This window comes from Mesoplodon mirus (assembly GCF_964341445.2).
Source record: "Mesoplodon mirus genome assembly, chromosome: 4".
NCBI classification, from domain to species: Eukaryota; Metazoa; Chordata; class Mammalia; order Artiodactyla; family Ziphiidae; genus Mesoplodon; species Mesoplodon mirus.
In genome coordinates this window covers 65,334,365-65,360,670 of record NC_138979.1, presented here as the reverse complement: position 1 = coordinate 65,360,670, position 26,306 = coordinate 65,334,365, and the positions used below count along the sequence as shown (strand labels likewise).

General features: G+C 40.7%; 2 protein-coding genes and 1 pseudogene across 11 annotated transcripts in view; 2 read left to right on the top strand and 1 right to left on the bottom strand.

The window, feature by feature from the left end:
- PEAK1 (pseudopodium enriched atypical kinase 1) overlaps positions 1 to 10,407 on the bottom strand; it is a 306,121-nt gene extending 295,714 nt beyond the window's left edge. For 8 of the 9 annotated variants that reach the window (XM_082617339.1, XM_082617336.1, XM_082617334.1 and 5 more), the window contains exon 1: positions 10,262 to 10,407. The gene's annotated coding sequence lies outside the window, so the exon portion shown is untranslated. Of the gene's footprint in view, positions 1 to 9,710; positions 9,887 to 10,261 lie in introns of those variants that run through there. The other variant, XM_082617342.1, reaches the window with a different exon arrangement.
- Positions 10,408 to 10,946: 539 nt separating this feature from the next.
- HMG20A (high mobility group 20A) overlaps positions 10,947 to 26,306 on the top strand; it is a 66,721-nt gene continuing 51,361 nt past the window's right edge. Inside the window, exon 1 of the mRNA XM_082619380.1 lies at positions 10,947 to 11,251. The gene's annotated coding sequence lies outside the window, so the exon portion shown is untranslated. The remainder of the gene's footprint in view (positions 11,252 to 26,306) is intronic.
- On the top strand, positions 21,916 to 22,773 carry LOC309802063 (histone H1.0-like; annotated as a pseudogene). Its single transcript has one exon. The product of its transcript is annotated as a histone H1.0-like (transcript).

Below are 26,306 nucleotides of genomic sequence, written 5' to 3'. Positions count from 1 at the left end.
ACACATTGTATATCAAACACTTATGTGCTTGCTATTATTCTTCTTTCACCTCACAACCCCATAAACTAGGTGTAAGTATTATCCCCATTTTACAAACGAGGAAACTGAAGCACAGTTAAGAAACTAACTTAAGGGCCCATGGCTAGTAAGCGGTTGAGCCAGGATTCAAATTCAGGCTGCCTGACTCCTGAACTAGAATTCTTTTCTACTCATGGAGGATAGGATTATGAGCTACTTGATACATAAGGATCATGTTTTTAAAGAGTAGTATTGTTTGTTTGGCTTAGCCTAAAATGAGTATGTTAGCATACAGATTTATTTTATTTTGCCCTAATTCTTACTTACACAACTGAAGTTTTCAGTATCTTAAGGTTTCTTGAGCAAGCTAAATAACTCTTCAGGTCTTACTTTACAAGGGTCAAGTATTTTATGTAATTCCTTCATTCAACAACCATTTGAGTATCCATTACATGCTAGGAACTGCGCTAACAGGACAGTCTTTGCACTCAAGGCAGAGTCTCTTTTCACTCAGCATATAAATATGCTAAAGTTTCTCACAATTAATAAATACAACACACTGTACATACAAATGGTTAATAGCTTTGCCAACCATTCAGTGGCAGAATTGAGAATGGAATCCCGTGATTTTTTGCCCCTATGCTATAAAGTAGAAAAAACCCTCATTTTTCTTACAGTTCCTAGAGAGTGACTGATAATTACTCAATAGGTACAATCTGCCTTTCTCATGCTATACCACCTTTTATCAGCTGGCAATGAAAGCCTATCCATTTTTAGAGCAAAGGAGTTGAAATTAAAATATTTTACTAAAACCTTTGTTTACTAGGTTACACATTTAAATTACTTGTAAAGTTCCATAATCGCATCGGGGTGTGACTTCAGTTTTAGTAACCAACTGACAAATGTGAATGTCTAAAACTATCCATGAAAGCAGCAATCAAAAATGCATGTTCGCAGAAGATGAAGGCCAATTCTGCTTGATCTTACACTGAAACATTTTATTTTAAGCAGTCTTAAGATGAATCCCACTGATTGTGAAAAGGTGGCAGAGAGATAAAAGTTAAAAAGTGTAGCAGAAACCCTCCTAACCAGTTCACTGAGTGGTTTAATTGATAGCAGTGACTAAAGGCACAATTACCCACCTAAGAGCTTAATGAAACCTTGACAAGTTCTTTGACTGATACATATTTACATTAGTGTTTATATGTAGCTGGCACAGGCTTGAGTTCATTATTTCTTATGCCTATGTCCTCTAAGAAGCTTCTCTAGTAATGTTATTTGAACCATTATCTGGTATTTGCCTTTCACTGCTACTTTCATTTCCAGTCTGTAATTTGTCTCATCCTAGATTGTAAATTTATGGCACAATGTTAACTCCCAAAATGGCACAGTGCCTTGCCAATAACAGGTATTGAAAAAGTGTTTATTAATAATAGGTATGAATTCCACCCTATAGCCACACCCCAATCCTTATCATTTTGCAGAACTGCTTCTCCTCATCTCTCTGACTAGGACTGCCCTGGGGTCAGTCCTTGAACCTCTTTTCTAGCTACGTTCACTCCTCAGGTGATCTTATCTATACTGACAACTGCTAAATGTATTCAACCTGGACCACTCTCCTCTGAACTACAGATTCATTTGTTCAATTGCTGACTTGACATCTCGATTACACGTCTCTTAGACATCTCAAAAACGTAGCCAGTCTGGGACAGAACTCTTGAACTCTACCCAGAAACCTGCTCTGCTCACAGTCTTCCCATCTCTGAAAATGGCAACTCCATCCTCCCAGTTGCTTAAGCCAAAAACCTTGAAGTCATCCTTGACTCTTCTCTTTTCACATTCCACATCCAATCCATCCGCAAAACTTGTTGGATCAAAACATACCCAGTTAGAGTCAGAGATATATTTTACACACAGAAAAAAATATAGATATGTGTGGATACATAGATTAGTATGCATACATATATTTCCTAGCTCTGTCCACTGATAGCATCTAGCAGCAGTAGCAACAAGCACACCTAACATCCAGATCTTGACCTCAAAATACCATTCTCCAATAAAAGGAATCAGAGTTTCTTGAAGAAATGAGTCTAGGGCAGAGGCAGGAAAAATACAAGATGAGCCTGAAACATCTAGTAGTGCCAGAAAATAAAGAAGTGTAACACGTACACATACAAAGGATGGGAACACATCAAAAAGACACAGAAGTCAACCTAAAAGAGCTCCCGATGGGCAAAGCTGGAATAATTCAGGCAACAAAATAAATAATGATACCAAGTGAATTATAACCCTAAGAATAAAGTAAGTATCCATAAATTAGAACTGATATAAATGATTAGATAGATAAGGAACAAACTTTCCTTACAGAAGAATTCCAATTAATAAATGTAGTAAGAATGAGGGAAAATAAACAGTGCATGCAGGCAAGATTACTGATGAATGCTAAAATTAGTGAGCAGAGGGGCTTCCCTGGTGGCTCAGTGGTTAAAAATCCGCCTGCCGATGCAGGGGACACGGGTTCGAGCCCTGGTCCGGGAAGACCCCACATGCCGCGGAGCAACTAAGCCCATGCGCCACAACTACTGGGTCTGTGCTATAGAGTCTGTGAGCCACAACTACTGAAGCCTGCATGCCTAGAGCCCGTGCTCTGCAACAAGAGAAGCCACCGCAATGAGAAGCCCACGTGCCGCAAGGAAGAGTAGCCCCCGCTCACCGCAACTAGAGAAAGCCTGCGCGCAATGAAGACCCAATGCAGCCAAAAATAAATAAAGTAAATAAATTTTTTAAAATAAATAAAATCAGTGAGCAGAAACAGGATACTGGCAAAGGCTCAAAGTATCTCTCCCAAAATATTTACCAATTACTGTGGTGGTTGTAATATATGTCCAGAAATTATTTGATACATCTGCCTCCAGGAAGTGGAGTTTAATTCCCCTCCCCTTGAGTGTGGGCTGAATTTAATGACTTGCTTCTAATGATCAGAGTATGGACGGTGAAAAATAATGGAGAAATCTGGCAGAAACCACCTTAACAAAGTGATCACCCATTGACGTCATGTTGATAACATGGATCTCCTCTATGGCATGATAAAAAGGGCACTTCAGGGGCCTCCCTGGTGGCGCAGTGGTTGGGAGTCCGCCTGCCGGTGCAGGGGATACGGGTTCGTGCCCCGGTCTGGGAGGATCCCATGTGCCGCGGAGCGGCTGGGCCCGTGGGCCATGGCCGCTGGGCCTGCGCGTCCGGAGCCTGTGCTCCGCGGCGGGGGAGGCCACAGCAGTGGGAGGCCCGCATACCGCAAAAAAAAAAAAAAAAAAAAAAAAAAAAAAAAAAAAAAAAGGGCACTTCACTCTGTGATACTCTTCCTCAAACCTCGATAACTAATCATGAGAAGATCTCAGAAAACCCAAATTGAGGAACATCCTACAAGATACTTGACCAGTACTCCTTAAAAAAAAAGTATCAAGGTCGTAAAAGGTTAAGGAAAGACCAAGAAACTGTCATGCATTAGAAGAGATAAGGGAGACTTGACAACTAAAAGCAATGTAGTTTCCTGGTTTGGATAATGGAATGGAAAAGGAATATTAGTGGGAAAACTGGTGAAATACAAATAAAGTCTGCAGTTTGTCTGAAATATTGTACCAATGTTAATTTCTTAGCTTGACAAATGTACCATGGTTATGTAAGATGTTAACATTAGGGGGAAAAGGATGAAGGGTATACAGCAGTGATTCTTAATAGGAGCAATTTTGCCCCATGGGGGCATTTGGCAATGTCTAAAGACATTTTTGATCGTTACAGCCGGGGTATGGTACTGGCATCTATAGATAGAGACCAGGGATGCTGCTTAACATCCTGTATAGCACTGGACAATCCCCACAACAAAGGTTTAGCCAGTCCAAAATGTCAGTAAGGCTGAGGCTGAGAAACACTGGCATAAAGGAACTCTATGCATTATCTGTGAAACTCCTCTGTAAATCTAAAATTATTTCAAAATAAAAAGTTAAAAATATATCCAAATCCAATCATTTCTCATCAATTTCCTAGTCTAAGACACCACTAACCCTCAACTAGATTTTTAAAGAGAGCCTCCTAACTGATCTTCTAGTTTTTACTCTTCACCTCTTTAGACTACTTTCAACACAGCAGCCAGAGTGAAGTTTTTAAAGCATAAATCTGATCACGTCACTTTGCTCAAAAACCTGTAATGGTTTCCATCTCAAAAAATAAACACCCAAGTCCTTCCAATGTTCTACAGGCTCTATGTAATCTGGACCCAGTTATCTCTCCACTTTGTTTCTCCACAAAGTAGAAACCACTTTCTACTCTTCTATTCACTCCAGTCCAGGCACACTGACCTCCTAGTGTTCTGGGAATACACCAAGCACACCTCTGCTTCAGGGCCAACGCAAACTGTTTCTTAGACCCAGTGTGCTCCTGATTACCTCCATCCTTCAAGCCTTTGCTCACTCCTCACCAAGTCTTTCCCAGACATCCTTTTTAAAAGTGCACACACCCCTTGGCATACCTACCCCTCTTGCCTGCTTTATTTTTCTCCACAGCACCTATCTATCACCTTCTAATACTGTATAACAACAAGTTACTTATTTTGTTTAATGTCTGTCTCACACGCTCTAGAATGTAAGATCCACGAGGGCAGGGATTTTTGTCTGTTTGGTTCACTACTATAACCTCTGCACCTAGAACAATGCCTAGCATGCACCTAATGCTCAACAAACATTTGTTAAATGAATGATACACCTTTGAAGTCCTAAATTTAATATCCCAGTGTCGTTCTACCACTTTTCATCATTACTGCATTTTCCTTCTTATCTCCTTACTTGAGAACACTATGGTTTGGAGAAGAAAGAATGGGTATTGGATCCTGGTTGTATCACTTGATAGGGTGTGTCTCTCTGGATATGTAACTTAACCTTTCTAATCCTCAGTTTCTTCATCTGAAGGAGAATGACAAAGGGATGGATGTAAGGTTAATAACACTTATGTTAGGATTAGAAATAAGGTATTAAAGTGTCTAGCACATAGTAGGTAATCCATAAGTAAAAGCTAATATTTTTGCTCCCTCTTTACTAGTTCTTCGGCTTCACACTGACCTCTAACTTTCACGCCCTTCATTTTCTCCCAGTTGAATCACCCCTTCTATGATTCCTGCTTATGAACCAACCTGGACTCCACAGTTCATTTCAGTCACAGTCCTTAACATCATTAATTTCCTCAACCAATTGCCCTTTAGGTATCTCTACCAAGCAGGCATCTGTAAAGCAGTGGGTAACAGCCTGGGCTCTGGAATTGAACCACCAGGGTTTGAACACCAGCTGTTCATCTCACAATCAAGGAGAATAACAACAGTACCTACCTTATGAGCTCTTGTGAGTATTAAATGGTTTCTTCAGCTGTACATACCCAGAGTGATCAGTGCTGGAGAAAAATCAAACCATGCAAATTGGTATCCCTACAAATCCAAGGTCTACAACCTCAAGTGGGTCCTCAATGCTACCTAACAATCCTTTTTCATTATCCTAGTCCTGAGTCTGTCTGTCTGACTCTCCCCCCCAACATCATTCCCTTGGAAGCTGTTATACACTTACACTCTCTTTTTAAAGAACCCCTATTCTACCATGTTCCCCATCATTCTAAGCAGGTACTCAAAAATGATATAAGACACATCAACTCGTTCTCCTTCCTGCCCCTATCATTTAGAAACTTATTTACAGTGCCTCCAACTTCACCTCCTTCGTTTCTGCTCAATGAAAAAGGAAAATCGGGCTTCCCTGGTGGCGCAGTGGTTGAGAGTCCGCCTGCCGATGCAGGGGACATGGGTTCGTGCCCCGGTCCGGGAAGATCCCACATGCCGCGAGCGGCTGGGCCCGTGAGCCATGGCCGCTGAGCCTGTGCGTCTGGAGCCTGTGCTCCGCAACAGGAGAGGCCACAACAGTGAGAGGCCCGTGTACCGCAAAAAAAAAAAAAAAAAAAGAAAAGAAAATCATCTCCTACCCAAGGCCAACTTCTCTACCTATGCCTTGGACCCCATCCCCTCCTACTGTCTCCAAATCCTTGGCTCCATCAATCACCTCTGTCCCCCATCTCTCCGCCTCCCCAACACCGCTTCAATTTCTCCCCTCCACTGGTGCTTTCCAATAAACCACATAAACATGCCCAAGATCCTCTTAATTTAAAAAAGGGGGAGAAGGAGTAAACTTCTCTAAATCCCCTGCATCTCCCTTCACCTACACTATTTGTTCAGTCCTTTGTTGAAAACACTGTATCCCTCTCTATTAGCTACCTTCCTACCCTGTCATTGACTCTTCAACCCCCTTACCCCCAAAGCACTACAATGTAGCTACCTGCTCTAGCTGAAGTTACAAATGACTTAATCACCAAGTTTCAGGGACTTTTTTCAGTTATCTTACTTGGCCTTTTCATGGCAGGATACAGTATTGTCCACTCCTAGTCCTTGAAATATTCTTCTCCCTCAGCTTCTGTGACAATTCTCGCATAGTTCATTTTTTTCAGCTTTGGTCTGTCTGGCACAGATGTTTGGCTTCTCTTAGTTGTCTGCCCCATTCAGTAGCTCACCACAGAAATATGGGAATCATGCTAAATCTTCAATCTTGCTCAACTCTGTAGTCTGATTACCCTGTCCTGTTGATAATACTTCCTAAACCTCTTATACATCCACCCCTCTTCTACATATCTCATCATTTCTCATCAGGAATGGCTTCCTAACTGGTCTTGCTTCCAGTTTTGCCCTTCTCTAATCCAGCATTCACCACACTGCCTAGAACACAAATATGATTCTATCACAGCATAATTTTTCCCCCCACTAAATCCTCACAGCCTTCAGGACAAAGTTAAAGCTCCTTAGTTTGGTTCATAAGGCATTCAGTGATTTGGCTTCTTATCACTTCATCAGCCCCTGTTCTAAAACTCTGCTGTCCACTTGTGCCTACTGAGTACTTGAACATGGCTAGATGCAACTGAGATGTGGTATAAGTATAAAATACATACCAGATTCTGAAGACTTAGTATGAAAAAGAGAATGTCAAATATCTCAGTAATGCGTTTTTATAGTGATTACAGATTGAAATAAAATTTTAGATATATCAGCTTAAATAAAATATATTACTAAAATTAATTTCACCTTTTCCTTTTTTAACGTGGTTAACAGAAGATTTTAAAATATATATGTGAATTACATTTGTGACTTGTATTATTATATTTATACAGAACAGCACTGGTCTAGAATGTCCTTTCCCTTTTTCGAACCTAGTTAACTGCTATCTATTTTTGAAGATTAGCTCAGGTAACCCACTAAGATGCATTTCAGGACATGCCCCTCCCAAGACCCCAAGGCTTAGTCAACTACCCCTCCTGCTCTGTGCTTCCATCCATAGGAATCTGCTTACACCTGTTATATATCACTCCACATTATAATTATTGGTTATCAGCTATCTTCTCCTAAACTATATGCTCCTTGCAAAAAGGCATATCATTCTACATATACTCAGGGCTTACCACCATGTTTACCACTTAAAAGGCACTCAAAATAGTTGCTGAACAAATGGGAACTATCTATTCCTGGCCTGAAAGTTACTAGAATTTCTCCAAGGAAAACAAACCAGCAAAGAAGGAGTCTAGACTTTCCCAAGAGCTCCAGTAATGAAAGGATCAGAACGAAGGTAGGGAGTAGGAATTAAAGTAAAGAGAAGAGCAATAAGAAAATAAAGCTCGTCACACACAACCACCTCTTACAGTGAAAACAGGAATTTGCAGCAGTGAAATGGAGCCTTGAACTCAACTTGGCATGCTAGGGGCCACAGTTTGGTTCCTAAATTACTCAAATAACCCATCCAACAAAAGAGTATGATTTGGCAGGTTTCAACACAAACAGCTAGAGCCCAGCACCTGTTCCACTTAAACAGAGCATCATTACAGTTAAAAACAACAACAAATCTCTCTTATGAAGCAAACACTAATCTCATGGTGCTTCACCACGGAGCAATTTAGAAGAGTTATTATATGAAATGTGCCAAAGCATGAATTTATGGATGATGCTTATTTGGCAAATATGGTTGGCACTGCTAGATGTTGAAAAACATGTATGCAAATAAGCAAATAAAAATTTTAAGCTCTCAGACTTAAATATTTACATTATCATAAATGTACAAAGATAAATGTTTATATGAGAACACATACAACACATTCCAGGAACACATTTTTTAATGTGATTGTCAGGAACAGTTATGAAGTGGCATTATTTCTTTATGGGCCTCAGGGTAGACTCTTAAAAATGACTTCTGACAGAATGTTAATGGGGTACAAAAATTATGGAGGAAGTTTTTCTGTACTGTCTCTGGGTAAAATGAATAGTCACAGTATCATAATAGTTCAAAGCAATCTTATCTTTTCCTTCCACCAAAATACTCTTCTTCCCATCCTGGAACCCAGCCAAACATAAATGTCAAACCATAAATGTACGGGGGCGGGGAAGGGATGAAGAAGAGGACCACACATCAAAAAGGCTTAGAGAAAATAATTTGACATTTTTTTCCCCACATAATATAGTCATGTTAGAGTCTCCAAAAATAAAGACATGATAAAATATTTCCCCTCTTCCCCTCTGACAGTTTTGGAAAGATGTTTGTTTTTTTCACATAGTTTGTGAGTTGGTCATAGCCAAAACTCACTAGCAATGGTATGAATTCTGCTTCCATTGTTAACTGTTAATCTGGGTCGAGGCTACAACTCCCATCTCTGAAGTCAAGAAAATGTACCATACTTGCCATTACAGTTTACTAAACGAGTCACCGAAGAGAAGTGCCAGGCACTTCAGAAAGTAATTAGAGTAGTCAGTGGACTGAGCTATCTAGAAATGTTCTGAGATTATAGAGAAGCCATCATGAAGCAAGTATTCAAGATTGCTCATGGAAAGTTTTACCCTTGTGTATAATTCACGGTTTTCATTTCTACACTGCAGAGAGCAATATGGGTTCTCCGACTATACACATTACCACATCATTTCATTTATCAGAGGAAAAAAAAGAAAAGAAAAAAAGGCATTGTGGCTGAACAAAAATCAAGAGGTAGGCCCCAAAACAGAATCCTCAAGGCAATCCCAATTCAGGTGAAAAGCTGTGGACATACATCATACAATGACCTAAAAATAGCCTTTCATGTAAATCTCCAAGTATTTAATTCAACGTATAATCTTACCACATTTAACAGAGGCAGAAGAAAAATGTATTAGGTTTTCTATAACAAGGCCAGTAAAGATGAAATCATAGTTTTCCTTTAACTCGTCACTATCCCCTCAACCCCAACCTTGCAATAACTCCATTCCACAGCTCTCAAATTCCTAAACGGGGATCTTAAAAAACACAACGTATTGCAAAAAAGTTAACATTTAAAGGTGGGAGGGCTCCTCTTTCCTGTTGCTCTCAGCAGTCTTTAATGCAGTCAAAGGACGAAAACACGAAATCAAGCTCTCAGACGGATGGTACAGGCAACAGGGAGGGGGTAGAGAAGGGGCTCAGACGGCAAGTCCTCAACGCGGGAGGGGAGAAAAGTTGCAAGAACGGACGAGTCAAAGGGCGAAAGAGAAACAAAACTGACCCAACGAACCCCTCAAAATCCCCCCAAAACCGAGGAAACCGGCACGTTAGGGGCTCACAAACCGTAGAGCGAAGTGAGCAGGCAGAGTCACCAGGTTTCACCCTGGCGCTGCTGGCCAGGCTGCGCCGGATCCTCCCGGGTTTGGAGGTGGAGGTCCGTGCAGACTTAGCAGGAGCGAAAGGAGTCCTTCCTGCCCCAGCCTCACCGCGTCCGGCTCCTCCAGGATTCACTTTCCCCAGCAGCCTTCCAGCCGCGCCCGGGGGCGTCCCTCGCCGCCAGGTCCCAACTTTCCCTCCTCTGGGGGGCGCCGAGCTGCCGGGGCCGCCGCCGCCACAGCCACCGAGAGAGGGGGCGGGAGCGGGGGCGCTTGGGGGCGCGCGGCGCCAGCGGGCTCCGGGGGCGACAGGGCGCGGGGGTGGCCGTGGCCGGAGAGCCCGCGCCGGGCCGGACGCACCGGCCGCCAAAGCCCCCGCGGCGGCGCCACCCAGACCCCACGCCGCCCCGCCCGGATTCCCCCAGGTCAGCCCCCTCACCCCGCGGCGACCCAGGTCCCACAAGCCGGCGCGAGAGGAGAAGGGAAAGGAGGCGACGTGGGCAACCTTGCCCCAGTTACCTGAGGGGCTCACACGCCGCCGCGGTGACTACCTTCGCCGGCCGTCCAGTACCCTTCCTGGTGACCGCGGCCGCCACCGCCGAGCAACTGACACTGACTAACAACAACTAACTAACTACTAGCCGCCGCCGAGTCCACCGCGCGCTCCCGGCCGCCCGTAGACCGCCCGGCCCACCAGCCTGCCCGCCTCCTCCCAGCCCGGCGCGCCGCCCCTCCGCGCGCGCACTCGCTGCCGCGCTCCTTGAGCGAACACGCGCGCGCGCGCACGAGGCCACGGCCCTCTCCCAGTCTCTCCTCAGCCCCGAAGGAGGAGTCACCATGAGGCCCCTCCTCTCGCGTTCCTACCTTCAGAGGAAGAGACCTAGAGAGCGTCTGATTGGCTGAGGGAGGCGTGGCCAAAGGAAGAGGGCGGGACGACCAGGACCTTGGGCCGGCGTGAAGGGAAATTTCAGTTCAATTACGTACCAGGGGAAAAAAGGGAACGAAGTATTGGTCCATTTGGTGCCTAAGCCCCTTAGGTCTGCCTACCGTCGAATACAGGATATGTGTCTTCAAGGATTCCAGCACGTAGTAATAACCAATTTAAGTCCCAATACTTTCTGCAGGCCTTAGCAATGTAAAAAACTACATCTCCCAGAAACCTCCGCGAAAATAAGTCTCACCTTGCGTAATCACGTAGTCCTTCGCCTCCTTTGAACAAAATAATCCCTCCATTTTTCTGAAGGTATGGGGAATAGTATTCCATTTTTCTCCTCACCAGAACAGCCTTAAGTGCTGCGATTAGAGAAGTTACCTATGGGAAGGTGGTTAAGCGATTAGGTAAAGGGAAAGAAAAGACATCAAAATAAAGTACTGCGGAGGAATTTTTGTCAAGCTGTGAGGCGACGCAGTGAGAAGAGTGAAGGCGATTGAGAGGGGCTCAGGGAATTGTCCCCTGTGCCAGGGACTTTCTTTAGGCCCCAGGCCCCTGCCTACCCCTGTCGTCAGCAGGTCAGTAAGCAAGGCGAGCTTGGGGGTGGCCACAGTGGATGTGCCCTTCACCCCTTGAAGATCATCCCTCTTTTGCTGTTATTGGTTTGTCTCGGTTTGAGGCCGACTGAATGGGGGCGCCTCACTTCCGGTTGGGGGAGGGGAGGAAGGCCATTCTGGGGGAGGGGGGAACATAACTCACTTCCTGTGGGGGTAGGGTGATGGGTTGGGGTGTCCAACCCACTTCCTGTGCCGGCGAGGGCTTGAAAAGGTGATGCTTGGTGCCATATGCATAGACGGTATCTTAAAGCTTTGGGATTGTGTCTTACGTGAAAAGTTAGGTTATTCCACGAAGCTGTGCTAGTCACCAGCCTCCAGTCAGAATTTATGTGACTTTTGGTTCCATGTGTAAGAGGACAATTTTCTCCCCAACAGAATTTTCTTAATGCGTTATTCAAAGAATTCGAAACCCCTTGTTAAAACTCTTTACTAGTCTCTACAATACGACATGCTTTCTTGTGTGACTCATGAATTGCCCACCCCTTCTCCCTTACTCAAGTCCAACCTTGACTTAGTGAGGTTTAGGGGTGTTCTCTGCCTTGACATGCCACAGGAACTCTGTAGCTACTCTTAAGGAGGTCGTTTATTACAGGACTCAATATTTTACATAAATTATGAAGCATTTTCACCTTATCGGAGTGAAAATATCATACTGAAGTACTCAATTATTTGATGTTACCTTAACTGATGTGATCGGGATCTTAAATCCTTAGACCTGTTGATTTTAGGCCACAGGTTCTGCCCTGGGCCTGAAAACAACTTCCTCAGCTTTAAAAATTCTTATAGGTAACTTACATGTAACAACTGTGAAAGTTGCACTGTAGTACATTTTCCCCCTTTGTGATTTAATTAAATTCAGCACCGATTAAAAAATGGTGTCTGCACTTTGTAGTTTTAAGGCATGGTGCAGGGATCATGAGATTCAGCTCAGATTTTAAGGAGGGGGAAAATTTGGCTCACAAAGGACGAAAGATGAATACCAGAATTTTCTGTTTTTCCTGTATTCTCAATGTTTTATAAGAAACTATACATAAAGTGGTAATGAACAGTCAACAGTTTGATTTCTTGGCTTCTGTTTTCAAGTACCACAGTACTTGGTAAGTTGGGGTGGGGAGGGTACTGAAGGAATCAATCTATTTGGAGTTTATGAAATCTCAACAACTTCAGTAATTTTAGAATATCAAGTGAACTGTAATGTCTTTCAAGAATTTTTAAAAGAATAAGGCCTGTGTATTTTTTCCTTTGGGGCTGTCACCTAATCTACCCTCAGAATTTGCAATTGTTTTAATTCTGGTTCTTTTCGAAAGCTAGTTTGTTTAGAGTTTATTAGAAAATGTGATTTAAACTAAAATGTTTAAACAACTGTAACTTAAATGTTACAGTAAGGAAAAAATATATGTTTTAACTTTCTATAGACATTAAAAAAAAAAAAACCCAAAAAATTAAGACCCTAAAATCAGTGAGTTATCTTTTGAAGGACTATAGAATTTCTGCAGAAATTGAAAAGGCAAGACACAATTATGTCTGTGTTGTTATTAATAGAAGGTTAGGGACATGTAGACTGCCTCAAGCAACTATTAATTGATTAGAAAGAAAGTGTTCATTATCTTCTATATTAGTGTACTATAGAAGAATATATGATATGATCACCCTGACAAATTAAACTATTAAACTACAGTATTAAGAATTACTGAAGTGAGTAAAGATTGTGGAACTAAATGAAATAGATAGAGAAAAGATAGTTAAAATATTGATTGAGATACAGCAGTATTGCCTTTAGGAAATTATCTTTGGAAAGCAAAGGAGTTTTTAAAATTGGTCTTTATACTATTCCAGGGAAGAAATGCAGTATAATAGAAATAAGAAAACTTGTTGCAGCTGAGAGACCTGAGCAGCTTGAAGAACTGTCTGTTCAGAAGAAAGCAATTTTTAAAGCACATATTTGCAAAAAGATGTTTTGTGATAACAGGCAGTTATTCATTGGTTCCGTCAAAGAAGAAATATTAGAAAAGCTTGTGAAAAATAGAGGGAAGTTGATGGAACCTGCTTTTATTCTCTTTCAAAGTGTTTCTGTAGAGAGGCTTGCTGTCTTCCGAAGGCTTTTTTTTCCCCCTTAATGTTCTTTGTTGCAGTTTTCTTTGCATGTTCTAATAGAAACATACTATCAAAATTAGAAAGTAAAGACTTTTGTAAGTGTACTCTGTTACTTCTTTAAGTAAATGAATTTGAGGTTTTCATTTCATTCCTTGTCATCAATAATAAAGAGATTGTCCATTTTTTTCAGAATATTTAGATTAGACAACCATTTTCATTTCCAAAAAGCAGTCATTGGATATACCGCTCACAGCTCACAACAGTTTGAAATATTAAAACAGTAGGTCAAAATTCTGGATTCCATCTCACTGAAATTTGATTACCCACGAAGTACTAGATGCTATCTATAATGCAAAGGGGTCTTTTCATTCTTTTGTCTACCTACCTTTTAAAAATCATACTATTGTTTTATAACTATTGCTTTTTTGTATGTTTGTTGTTTTGGTAGTTGCTTGTTTTTGCCATGGGGTTGAGTGTTAAAGAGAATATGCTAACAACATGAATGGTTTTTAAACCTACTGTTCTGCTGTCTTTATTTCAGGGCCTTCAAGAGTATTCAAACGAGAATACCCCTTACGTGACTTTTCATTATTTCAAGAAAAGTTTATTGAGTGCTTACTGTATACTAGTCTCTGTTTTAGGTACTTGGAATACATCAGTGAATACAGACAAATATCCATATTCTCTTGGAGTTTACTCTCTAGTTTCCAAATCAAAACTGGAATTTTGCTCCCTGGATATTCCTAAATAAGCTCTATAGTGTGATCATTGTTCAAACTGATCAAGAAACAGCCCTAAGCTTGATCTCTCTTGGTCTTGATCTCTAAGCCATTCTAAACCCAGTTTTGAATATTTCAGTCTAATTTTTCTCCAGACCATTAAAGCCCCTGTGTTAAATATTCAACCCTTTTCTTTGATGCATGCATCATGACCCTACCATTCTAGCCTCCTTTGTTCACAAATAAAAGTGAACAATGGGGAAAATATGGGATCCGACAGGCCTGGGTTCAAAAGTGATGTCTACATTTTACTAGCTGAGCTTCTTACTAGCTTGGTAACCTCTAACAATTTACTTGACCTCTGTGAGCCTCACTTGCCATAAACTTAAATGAGGTTATTTGGTGGATCAAGTATATTATATGTAAATCATCTGGCACAATGCCTGCTGTTAGCAGCTTAATGAATGCTGTTATTTTTCCCCTAGTTTGCTTCTGTTATTCTAGCTATGGGGATTTGCCTACATGTCTGTTTTAAGCCTTACATATTCCCCGAAGTATGGGGATGCAGTGCTAGAATTATTCAAATTCATCCTTCCCCAGTCTCAGTGAGCTAAGCATGCTCACTTAGCTGTCAAGAGTTCATTTTTTGTTCCTTGTGGAAGGAGAAATCACTAATTTCCATCATTACTTTAGATAATAAGCATAATAGAAAAGTTTCAAGAAAAGGTTAAGGAATCACTAAAGTAATTTGAATTGTTAAAGGAAGACTTTTTGAATCATTCTTCTAAACCTATTTAAATACTAAGCCTAATATTCAAGACTCTTCTGTCATTACCCATCTACACATTCCTAACTAGATTGGTCTCTGAAAAAAAAAATTCTATACAGTATCCAGCCTTTTCTATCTTTTTTCATGCTATCCTCTGTGTGGAACACCTTCTCTTTTCCTGGGAATCCTTATCTATCAGAATGCCACCTTCTTTGTGGCCCTTTCTCAAGTACCACCTTCAGCTTCAAGAAGTATTGTCTGATGTCTGTCCTCTTCTCTGTCCATTCTCCCAACCATATGTGTGTCTGTTGACCCTCCAGAGCATTTTGTACTTTTCTTATGGCATTTAATATACAGTGCTACTGCTGCTGTTGTATGTTTCTGTTGTTACTGTACTGTCATATGTAGAGTTTATGGACTGTCATAAAAGTCTGCAGACTATAACATATTCCTATCTGTGTCTGCTGTCAAACCTAGCACAACGCCATTCACATCATAAGTATTCAGTAAATATTTGTGGAGTTGAATTGGCAGTTGGGGTAGATGACACTGATCAATAACGTTTGTCCACTATTTATAGCCAGTAGTAAACACAGTGACACATGTACAGTAGACACTCAAAGATCTGCTGAATGAAAGGGTAAGTAATTCTCCCATTTGTGAGCATAGGGTATCAATATATTGAGCATATATTAAACACCTACTATATGATGAGACCTATGAGAACTGATCCCTGCCCTCAATTTAATTGGAAAGAACTAAGTGGTAATTAATACGTACAGATTCTGAAGACTGAAGGTGTTTGAGTGAAGGTGAGGTAGGGAGTCAGTGTAGAGTTGTTTGCATTTTGAGAGATATCCCAGGCTGTCTGAACTCAGAAACAGAATAGATTTAGGTATCAAGAGATACTTAACTTGCAGTTCCACTCCTACTTACATACCCAAGAGAATTAGAAATGTGTTCACACAAAAACTTTTCCCCAAATGTTCCTAGCAGCATTATTCATAAGAGCCAAAAAATGGAAACAGACCAAATGTGCATCAATTGATGAATGAATAAACAAAAGGTAGTATAGTCATATGGTGGAAAATATTCATCAATAAAAAGGAATAGAGTATTGATACATGCTATAAAATGGATGGATCTTGAAAATATTACACTAAAGTGAAAGAAGCCAGACACAAAAGGCCACATACTGTATGATTCCATTTATATGCAATGTCTAGAATAGGCAAATCCATAGAGACAAAGTATATTAGTGTGCCAGGGAGTGGAGGGCAGGGATGGGGAGTGACTGCTAATGTGTATGGGATTTCTTTGAGAGGATGATGAAAATGTCCTGGAATTAGATAGTGGTGATGAGTGCACAACCTTGATACTAAAATACCTTGTATACCAATATACTAAAAACCACTGAATTATACACTGAAGGGGTGAATTTAATGGTATGTGAATTATACCGTTAAAAAAGAGAGGGGGAGATACATAAACCTGAAGAATTTGGATTTTGAATGGGGCTAGAAGGAAAGCAGGAGGTGATAATTCTTTCTCAGATCCTAGAGGGAAATGTAAGTGTCTAGGTACAGGACTAAAGGTATGTTGAGGTTCAGTTGAGGATGGATGTGAAGGTTTCTGGCTATTTGTGTCTTATGAAGCAGGCAATGAGGTGAATGATTAGAGTAGAAGGGTGTTGACAAAGAAGAACGACATTTTAGGAACTTGAAGGAAGCTTCAGATTTCTTTTTGATTGGGTCAAGGATGTGGTATGTGGTCAACTTAGTTTCACTGTGAAGATCAACTAAGTTCAGATGGTGAAAGTATCATAAGTGAGTCTGATAGCAATCACCAGTGAAGTTACTGGAGAAGATGGGAGAACAGAGACTAGACAAAAATATTATAGTTTGATTCTAAAACTATCCCCATATAATGAAAATAGTTAGATCATAATGGGAAGGAACCAAGGGCAGTGATTTGGAGAAGTCAGTACGCATGAAGTTATTCATTTGAAGAAGTACTTGAGTACCTTTTATGTGCCAGGCACTATTAAATAAAATCATAGTTACTTTCCTTATTGAATTATTTTCTTAGAATAAAGTCTTATGAGTGGGATTATTCGTTTTAAGAGTATGGGCATTTTATAGTTCTTGATACAATAGCTATATTATTTCTCTAAAAGGTTGTGCTAATTTCTGATGCCACCAGCAACATACAGCTGTGTTGTTTTAACCACAATTTCACCAGCAAAAATTTTTGGCTAATTGGATAGGCATAAAATTATTCTTCTCTTTGGTTATTGCTTCTAATATGGTTAAGTGTTTCTGTACCATGGAATTGGCATCTGTTGGAGCATGAAGGAATTCAAAGCCTTTATATTTGCTATCTCATCTGGAATAGCTTCCTTAAAGGGTATGGATTTTTAAGGACCGTAGGAATCAAACCAGCCTCTAATTTGAATCAGCTCAAAAATTACTTTAATTCAGTGGTGTTCTCCTTATTTTCTAAATGATATTCACATTTAAACTATATTTAGCCATCATTCCAATCCCCATTCAACTAACTTAATTCTCATAATTTGGTGTTGTAGGTATTAACTAACTTCACCTTGCATATGAGAAGAGAGAGGCTTAGAGAGGTTAGGTCATTTGCCCAAAGTCACTTAACCAGTAAGTGACAGAGACAGGATCTGAATGCAGCCGATTATCAGTCTCAAACTCCATGATCTCTCAGTATCACTACTAAAATTTGATGGAGGCTAATGGAAACTGGAAGAGAAATCTGAAATGGACGATCAGGCACTTACTTACACATGAACATAGTGAAGCAGTTAGCAGAGAAAGTTTTTTTATTTTTTTATTTTTTATTGGGGAGGCTATAGCACATAGACAAAGAGAGGAAGGACTCTCTTTAAGCCCAAATTTTCAAGGCCCTTTCTGTTTCTCCCTGATGAACAGGTACGTACTACTCCAAAACTATGATAGGAGCAAAGTGGGAGGAAGGGAGTAGTAGGAAAGCAGCTGCCTTTAAGTATATATACATTGAGAGTCATCTGATGGTAGAAGGAACAGACGAAATGACCCTCAGAGAGGCCCACAAAGTATTCAGTAACTTCTTTTTTTCAGTAACATGATAACAAGTTTAGTGAGATATTCAAAGCACAGTACATATTAGCGAAGGAAGAGAGATTCTTTCATTTTTATTCAATATAGTATGCTCACTAGACAAATTTTAGATCAGGAATATAAAACAAGAGATGCCATGTTCTAATGCTGGCTTTTAGTCAGATAAAATACCCCAATATATAGATAAGACAATTAAGGCCCAAAATTACACCAAATAAAGTCACACAATGGGCCCTAGAACATAGGCCTCCTGCTTCTGAGTACATTTTGCTAAATTGAGCTAAGTGAAAACAAAAATCTGTGGTGGTTTTGTAATTTGTATTATAATTTTTTATAATTTAATATGTTATTCTTAAAAGAGATCATTTCTCTTTGTGTTTTTTTGTTTGTTTGTTTTTTTGTGGTACGCGGGCCTCTCACTGCTGCGGCCTCTCCTGTTGCAGAGCACAGGCTCCGGACGCGCGGGCTCAGTGGCCATGGCTCACGGGCCCAGCCGCTCTGCAGCATGTGAGATCTTCCCAGACCGGGGCACGAACCCGTGTCCCCTGCATCGGCAGGCGGACTCTCAACCACTGCACCACCAGGGAAGCCCTCTCTGTGTGTTTTAAAGCAACAATAATAAAGATCCACACACCAGATTACTAAATGTTTGGTGATAGGTTAGAATAAGAAGTGATACTGAAGATCAGGTTGAACCCTAATGTATCAGATAGTCCATCTGTAAATTACACCTAAATAGTATTTCTCTTTTATCACAGATTTCATTGAGGCAGGGTGGAAGACACAGATCTTTTGAAAACTATCATAGAAACATTACTCTTGAAAGATTATGACGTGTACATATGTGTATTGTATTTAAGCATTTGGAATTTTCAACAAAGCCCAGCCCTTTTTTTCCATCCCTACTCCTTTAAGTGAAACTAATACATCTTTCTTCACAAGAAATATCAATAGTGTCCAGATACTCCACTTTTTTCTTTCATAGCCTCAAAATTTATATCTCCCTTCTCTTTCCATCTCCACACTTCCTTCATTCCTATACTTCATAGCTTTAATTAATGTACTCTTGACACAAAACTTTTATTTTTATTGCCAGTGATACCATAATTACTACAACTCTTTGAGAAAACAATATAGCTGTTGTGTCAGCAATAATAAAATGCTCATATCTTGAGCCAGTATTCCACTGATAGGATTTTATTCTTGAGAAAATGCTTCAAGTAAGGAAAATAGTGAAAGGGACAAAATGTTAATGGCACTGATATCTATTCTGTTTTAAAAAATGGAAACCTTCTAGATATCCAACAATAGAATAATGGTTAAGCAAATTATTACCTATTCATTCAGTAGGCTATTAGACATTCATTTTTCACAATAGCTTCTTTTAAAATATACTGAAAGATGTTGTAAGTATCTTTATGCCAAAATGAAAAAGGAGAAAAATAAATCAATGGAAAAAAAAAGAAAAACTGATCTGATTAGTATATTTCTGAAGCATTTGTATTTTCTGTATCACAATAATTGACATTCATTGAGCACACACCAGTGTCAGGCACAACACTAAAGCAATATTATAGAAGCAGTATTGAGTAGTTAGTAAGAAAAGTGCTCTTAAGTCAAGTCCTAGCTCCATCACTTACTAGTATGTGATCTTGAAATGGGAGATAGTAACTTTATCTACATTAAGTTATTAAATCCATATAAAGTGTCTGGTACGTAGTAAGCCCTCATTAAAGTGTTTTTGTTACTAGACATTTTACAGACATCTCATTTAATCTTCACATCCTCACATTTATGAGATGGTGTTATTTTCATTTACATAAGAGAAAATTGAAACCCAGAATGTTTAAATAGTTTGGTCAAATAACTTGCCAAAGTCACACAGCTAATAAGCAGTAGAGTTTTGATTGAGAACCCAAGCTATGACTTCCATTCCTGGCTCTGAGGCACTAGGTTGTTGCAGACTAATCCTTTTGCCGAGAACAACATGAAAGGGTGGATTTAAAAAAAGAAAAGGGGCTTCCCTGGTGGCGCAGTGGTTGAGAGCCCGCCTGCCGATGCAGGGGACACGGGTTCGTGCCCCGGTCCGGGAAGACCCCACATGCCGTGGAGCGGCTAGGCCCGTGAGCCATGGCCACTGAGCCTGCGCGTCCAGAGCCTGTGCTCCGCAATGGGAGAGGCCACAACAGTGAGAGGCCCTCGTACCAAAAAAAAAAAAAAAAAGAATAGGGAAAGCATCAGAGACCTACTGAGGCAGCCAGGACTTAAACCAAAATCGTGGAGCCAAGGGAACTTCAAAAAAGCATGCTGAGGGCTTCCCTGGTGGCGCAGTGGTTGAGAGTCCGCCTGCCAATGCAGGGGACACGGGTTCGTGCCCCGGTCCGGGACGATCCCACATGCCGTGGAGCGGCTAGGCCCGTGAGCCACGGCTGCTGAGCCTGCGCTTCGCAATGGGAGAGGCCACAGCAGTGAGAGGCTCGCCTACCGCAAAAAAAAGAAAGCATGCTGATGTTCTAAGCTTCTCTTTTCCCCTTGAAGAATTTGCTGAATACATGGCGCAGAACAAGAATCTATGAAATTTAGCAGAGGATTTCTGCTAGAAGTAGAGAGCCAGTAGTCTCATGGGGCTTAGTACATAAAAATTGGAGTTTAGGTGTCCCCAGGTGGCTTGGACTGAAGGGCCAAGATCCTAGTAGGGAAGGGAAGCACCAAGAAATAATGTTGCTGCAGAGTCAGAGGCTAAGCAGAGCAGAAGGTAAGCAAGCTAAGCAGAAAATCCCTATAAAGCAGAGTGAATTTCTGTCCATCTCATGATGTTGACAAGCAAACATTAAAATTCAGGTCCCTCCAAGGAAGAAAGGACCTATAAACACCCCAGACTCTCAATTAGCATTCCCTAGAGGACTATACCCTCTATACACAATAGACTTGAATACAAGAATAACTAGAAATAAGGAAGAATATTTCATAATTATAAAAGGGTCATTCTACCAGGGAAAATGTGAGAACTATAAATTTGTATATATCTAATTCCAGTAATATGGCTTCAAAAAAATATTTTTTCAAGTTCACATGGGACATTTAACAAAGTAGATCTTATGATAGACCATAAAGCAAGTCTCAACAAATTTCATCCAGAATATGTTATCTGACTACAGTTCAATTAAGTAAGAAATGTATTATAAAATAGTAGCTAGCAAACTCCCCCCAAAATGCGTTTTGAATGACCCATTTGGTCAAAAAAGAAATTACAATTAAGACACATTTGCAACAGAATAGTAATGAAAATACAGTGTATCAAAATATACGTGAATCAGCTAAAGCTATACTTGATGGGAAATTTATAGCCTTAAATGCCTATACTGGAAGAGAAAAAAGTCCAAAACTAGTGATTTAAATATCATTCTCAAGAAATTAGGAAAAGAACTGCAAATTAAACCCAAAGTAGAAGAAAGGGAATTATAAAAAGTAGAAATTAATTAAATAGAAAACAAGTGCACAATAGGAAATATCTACAGAGCCAAGAGTTCACTCTGAAAAGATCAGTAAAATGTGTAGACCTCTATCAATACTGATCAAGAAAAGAACATATTCAATATTAAACTCTTGATCTTTTCCCTAATTCTACATCTCCAGTCTTTCTTATTTCTATAAATCTTATCTTCATAAATATCTACTAATATCTCAATTAGAAGTCTTGGGATTGAGACACGGAGCTGGGAAAAGGGAGGCAGAGGAGGCTGAGGCAGACCCGGGCGCCGAGACCGACCAACAGACCGGCGGGGCTGGGCCACGCAGACCTGGCCCAGCGAGTCCCCCCCCGCACCATGACCTGAGCAAGGTCCCCAAGAGCCTGCCTCAGACTGGCCTGGGAGCCAGAGGCACCAGAGCAGATCCCGAATCAGGCTTTCTTCGGCTTCCTGTGAGGGCTGGCCCTTTAGAAGGTGCCTTCTTCAGCATCAGGACCAGGCAGGCCACCATGACTGAGAACTCCACATCCACCCCTGCGGCCAAGCCCAAGTGGGCCAAGGCCTCCAAGAAGTCCACAGACCACCCCAAGTATTCAGACATGATCGTGGCTGCCATCCAGGCGGAGAACTGTGCTGGCTCTTCATGCCAGTCCATCCAGAAGTACATCAAGAGCCGCTAAAAGGTGGGTGAGAACTCCGACTCCCAGGTCAAATTGTCCATCAAGCACTTGGTCACCACTGGGGTCCTCAAGCAGACCAAAAGGTGGGTGCCTCAGGGTCTTTCAGGCTGCCCAAGAGCAACGAGCCCAAGAGGTCAGTGGCCTTCAAGAAGACAAAGAAGGAAGTCAAGAAGGTGGCCACGCCAAAGAAGGCTGCCAAGCCCAAGAAGGCTGCCTCCAAAGCCCCAAGCAAGAAGCCCAAAGCCACCCCAGTCAGGAAGGCCAAGAAGAAGCCGGCTGCCACACCCAAGAAAACCAAAAAACCCAAGACTGTCAAAGCCAAGCCAGTCAAGGCATCCAAGCCTAAGAAGGCCAAACCAGTGAAGCCCAAAGCCAAGTCCAGTGCCAAGAGGGCCAGCAAGAAGAAGTGACAATGAGGCTTTCCTTGTGGACACTCCTGCCTGTCTCCTATTTTCTGTAAATACTTTTCTCCTTTCTTCTCTCTTGATCCTCATCTGCAACCCTTTGCCCCTTTCCCTTCTGACTTTATAAACAGACAGAATTTGTATTCCTCAGAAATTAGGGAATAATTCATTTTTCCTTAACCAATTATGCAAGGACAGCAGCAGCAAATCTCGTCTCTGTAATGATGAGAATGTACTTATATTTTGTTTTGTTAATTTGTTACTAATCTGCTTATGGGTTTGGGGATTTGTGGGGGTTTGTGTGTTTTGTTTAGTTACATGGTTGGTTCACTCTGAAGGTAAAAGTTGGGGTCGGGGGGAGGGGGAGAATGGGCAAGGCAGCTTCTTGTGGCTAGATGACAGGGAGCCCAGGAATTGTACGGTTTGTAGGAGTACCTATGAGGCCATTGAGTTTTCTTTAAGTTGAGCACTGCTTGTGAGAGTTTCAGAACCTTGGCCCTGAGCAGAGGGGCGGCAGTAGCTGGACGGCAAAGGAGGAGGTGGAAAAAAACCCTCTCTAGGCTGACTTACACCTCCCAGTGGTGAGCAGTGGGGCGTCCAAATCCAGTTTCCTTCTCACTTCTGTTAGTCTTCCCCAGTGGTCTCCCTATTGTCCTAGGGACGTGGAGGAGGTTAAAGTGACAGCTGCTCCGAGAAACTGTGGCTTCTCTCAGTCAGCTGGAAACTAGCCACTGGCGGGGGGAGTTCCTCTGGCTTCCAAAAGTCTCCTGTTAAAACAGGAGTAGAAACTTTGGGGGGAGGGTGGAGAGTCAGTCAGCCAAGTACCTCAGTGTGCCCTGTTGAAACTTGGGTTTTTCCACATAACTGGATTGTATCCTAGGAGAACCTTTTTCCTTTTCCCCTGATTTTTGGTTCCCCCTGTACAAGAGGTGGGCTTTTCTTAGCAGTCTGGTGGCGCTCCAGCCCTGCCACCCACCACTTAAAAACCTCCCAACCTCTTTACTTCTGAGTCTAAGTAGTTGTAGATGGGGGAGGAGGGGGGAGGGCGGGGAGTGGACAGTAAGACATACTGCAGTTGACTTTGAATTGCTAAGTAGTTTTACAGAGCTAGATATGTGTGTATGTGTGTGTGTATGTATATATACACATCTAGGGCTAGTACTTAACGTTTCACACCCGGGAGCTGGGAGAAAAAAACCTGTACAGTCGCCTCTCCCTTTTTTTTTAATAAAATAGAAAAATGCGCAATTGCGCGTCTCCCTCTCCCCCACCCCTTTTTATTTGTAAACAAGTGTTATTTGTGCCTGGAAGAATTTGCTGTCTTTGTAATTTTCAAACTTTAAAATAAAATTGAAAAAACAAGGGGAAAAAAAGTCTTGGGATTATTCTTGAGACCTCTCACTACCACACACACACACACACACACACTCAGACCACTACAAAATTTTATTGATTCTACCTCTTAAATATATTGAATCCACCCTATATACTACATCTTCATTGCTATACCCTATTCTAAGCTACCATCACGCTGTGGTGGACTGTTGCAGTAGCTTCCCAACAGTAGCTTCCTGGATTCATTCTTACTACCCATCAATCCATTCTTTACATAGAAGTTAGAATGATCCTTTAAAAAGCATAAATATCATATCATGCCGCTCTTAAGAATTATTGAAAGGTTTGCTCTTACGCTTTGGTGAAAACTCAGATGTTTAAGATAACCCCACGTCTCCGCAGGATATAGTCCCTGCTGCTCTCTCCTGACCACTTTACTCCAGCCCACTCTAGCCTTTCACTTTTTCCAAAGCGCCAAGTTCTCACTCACGTCCTAGTTCTTCAGCGTGGAATGTACTTAACATTCAGCTCTCACTTTACTTCTTCAGAGAGGTCCCCTGTTTAAGTGACATCTCCTACTGTTTTTCTATAGTGTTCTGTTCTTTTCCTTCATGGCAGTTTTCACAACTTAAAATTGTATTTATTGGTATGTTTGCTTAATCTTTCACCTCAAACCATAATTTTCATGAAAGCAGAGACTGTTCACTGTTGTAGTCCTGGTGTCTTAACTAAGTGCCTGGTACATATTACGTGTTTGGTAAATATATGATGAATGAAAAAAGATAGCATGCCACCTTAGGTAAACTATATAGGTCAGGTACCGTTTCATAGGTGTGCCCTGTACCCTGGAGCGTGGAGGGATTGTTTCCTCTGGTTTAATCCTTTATTTCTTCAAAATAACTCTCTGAGAAAGGCACCATGTAATCATTGTAATGCCTGGAGACAGTTTCTGATGATTAGCCTGTCTTCTCAGTGATGTATATTTTATGTGCTAAGCTAAACTGGCAGTTGTGGGCAGATTTTATTTAAGCCCCTGCAAAGGAATACACCTGCCCACATTTCTTAGATTGGAGCTCTTGGAAACTAGAGGCAGAGTGTTCTCAGTGGCAGTCCTGGCTAAACAACTTATCTTCTTTTCTAGAACTACTTCTTTTTTTTAAACATTAGAGCCCTACAAAGGAAATGTGGTCTAATTACATTTGCTTACTACTGAGATTGACAGTATTGTTTGTGTAAAGGTTGTTAGCTGTTTTAGTCATATAAATATGCCACAATGTTACCAAAGTACATGACTTGCCTTTTAATCACAAGGCAAAAATGACCACATTTCACAATACTAATGTCTTCATATGTTTTATAAGATACACAGAGCTATTATGACTTGATATTACAAAGTATTCTACATTTTCTTAGAGAGCTTGTGTTTTCTTTCTACATCTTAGACCTAACTTTTAATTAAATTTTTAATTGTTTTTAAGCTAATTTCAGTAAAATGAGATGCTTAATTGTATGTTTGGTATAAAATTATAAGTTCAACAATTTGAGACAGCTTTCAGGCCACTAGAATTTCTTGAAACTCATGAAAAAATATTTACTACCAATTTTAGACATAAATTTCATTTCAAAAGAAAATGTTATATATACCCGAAACTAACTCAATACTAAATCAACTATACTTCAATTTTTTTAGAAAAGAAAATGTTTTAGGGACTTATATTTCTTAATGTATAGTAAATAAGATATTCTTATTTATTTCTAAAGTCTAGGTACCATACTTAGAATTCTCCCATAAACTGAAAAAAGCATGCTGAATGTTTCTTATGCATATTATCAGGTTCAGGGAAATGAAACATTATTAGGGAAAGGGAAATGAAACAAAAAGTGTGAGAATTCTCAATGACTGGTTTCTCACATCATCATATCATTATTATTGCTATTATTAATTCTGCCTTTAACAAAATTGTTAATTCTTAGTGAAATAATTTTTAAAGCTTCATCTACTTATTGATATCTGTGGATTTACCAGACATTCATAGCTATTCTCAGGTCAATTAAATTGGGAGTTTATAAATCATAAGAATTTGTAAATGTCTGCTGTCAGGTATGACTAAGTAAGTTTCTGAATTTCATAATCCTCTGGTTACTACTGCGGGTTCTTTCTTGGGTTTTTGAAATGCAAATCACTGACTCTAGAGCTAGTGAAAGAATATGAGGAATATTGAAATTCTTCCTATAGCAATGTACAAATATGGTACATTATGGTTATAGAAGGGGTGAGGAGACTTAAGTACTGGGAACTCTGCCATTATGTGAAAAGTCTTCTCAAGCGAATTGCCAATTTAGAGACTATATTAAATAAATGTAATGGAGTGGTTTTTATGTTTATTTCTAGAAAGGGGAAAGAGCAGCTTTATTTTGCCAGAAAG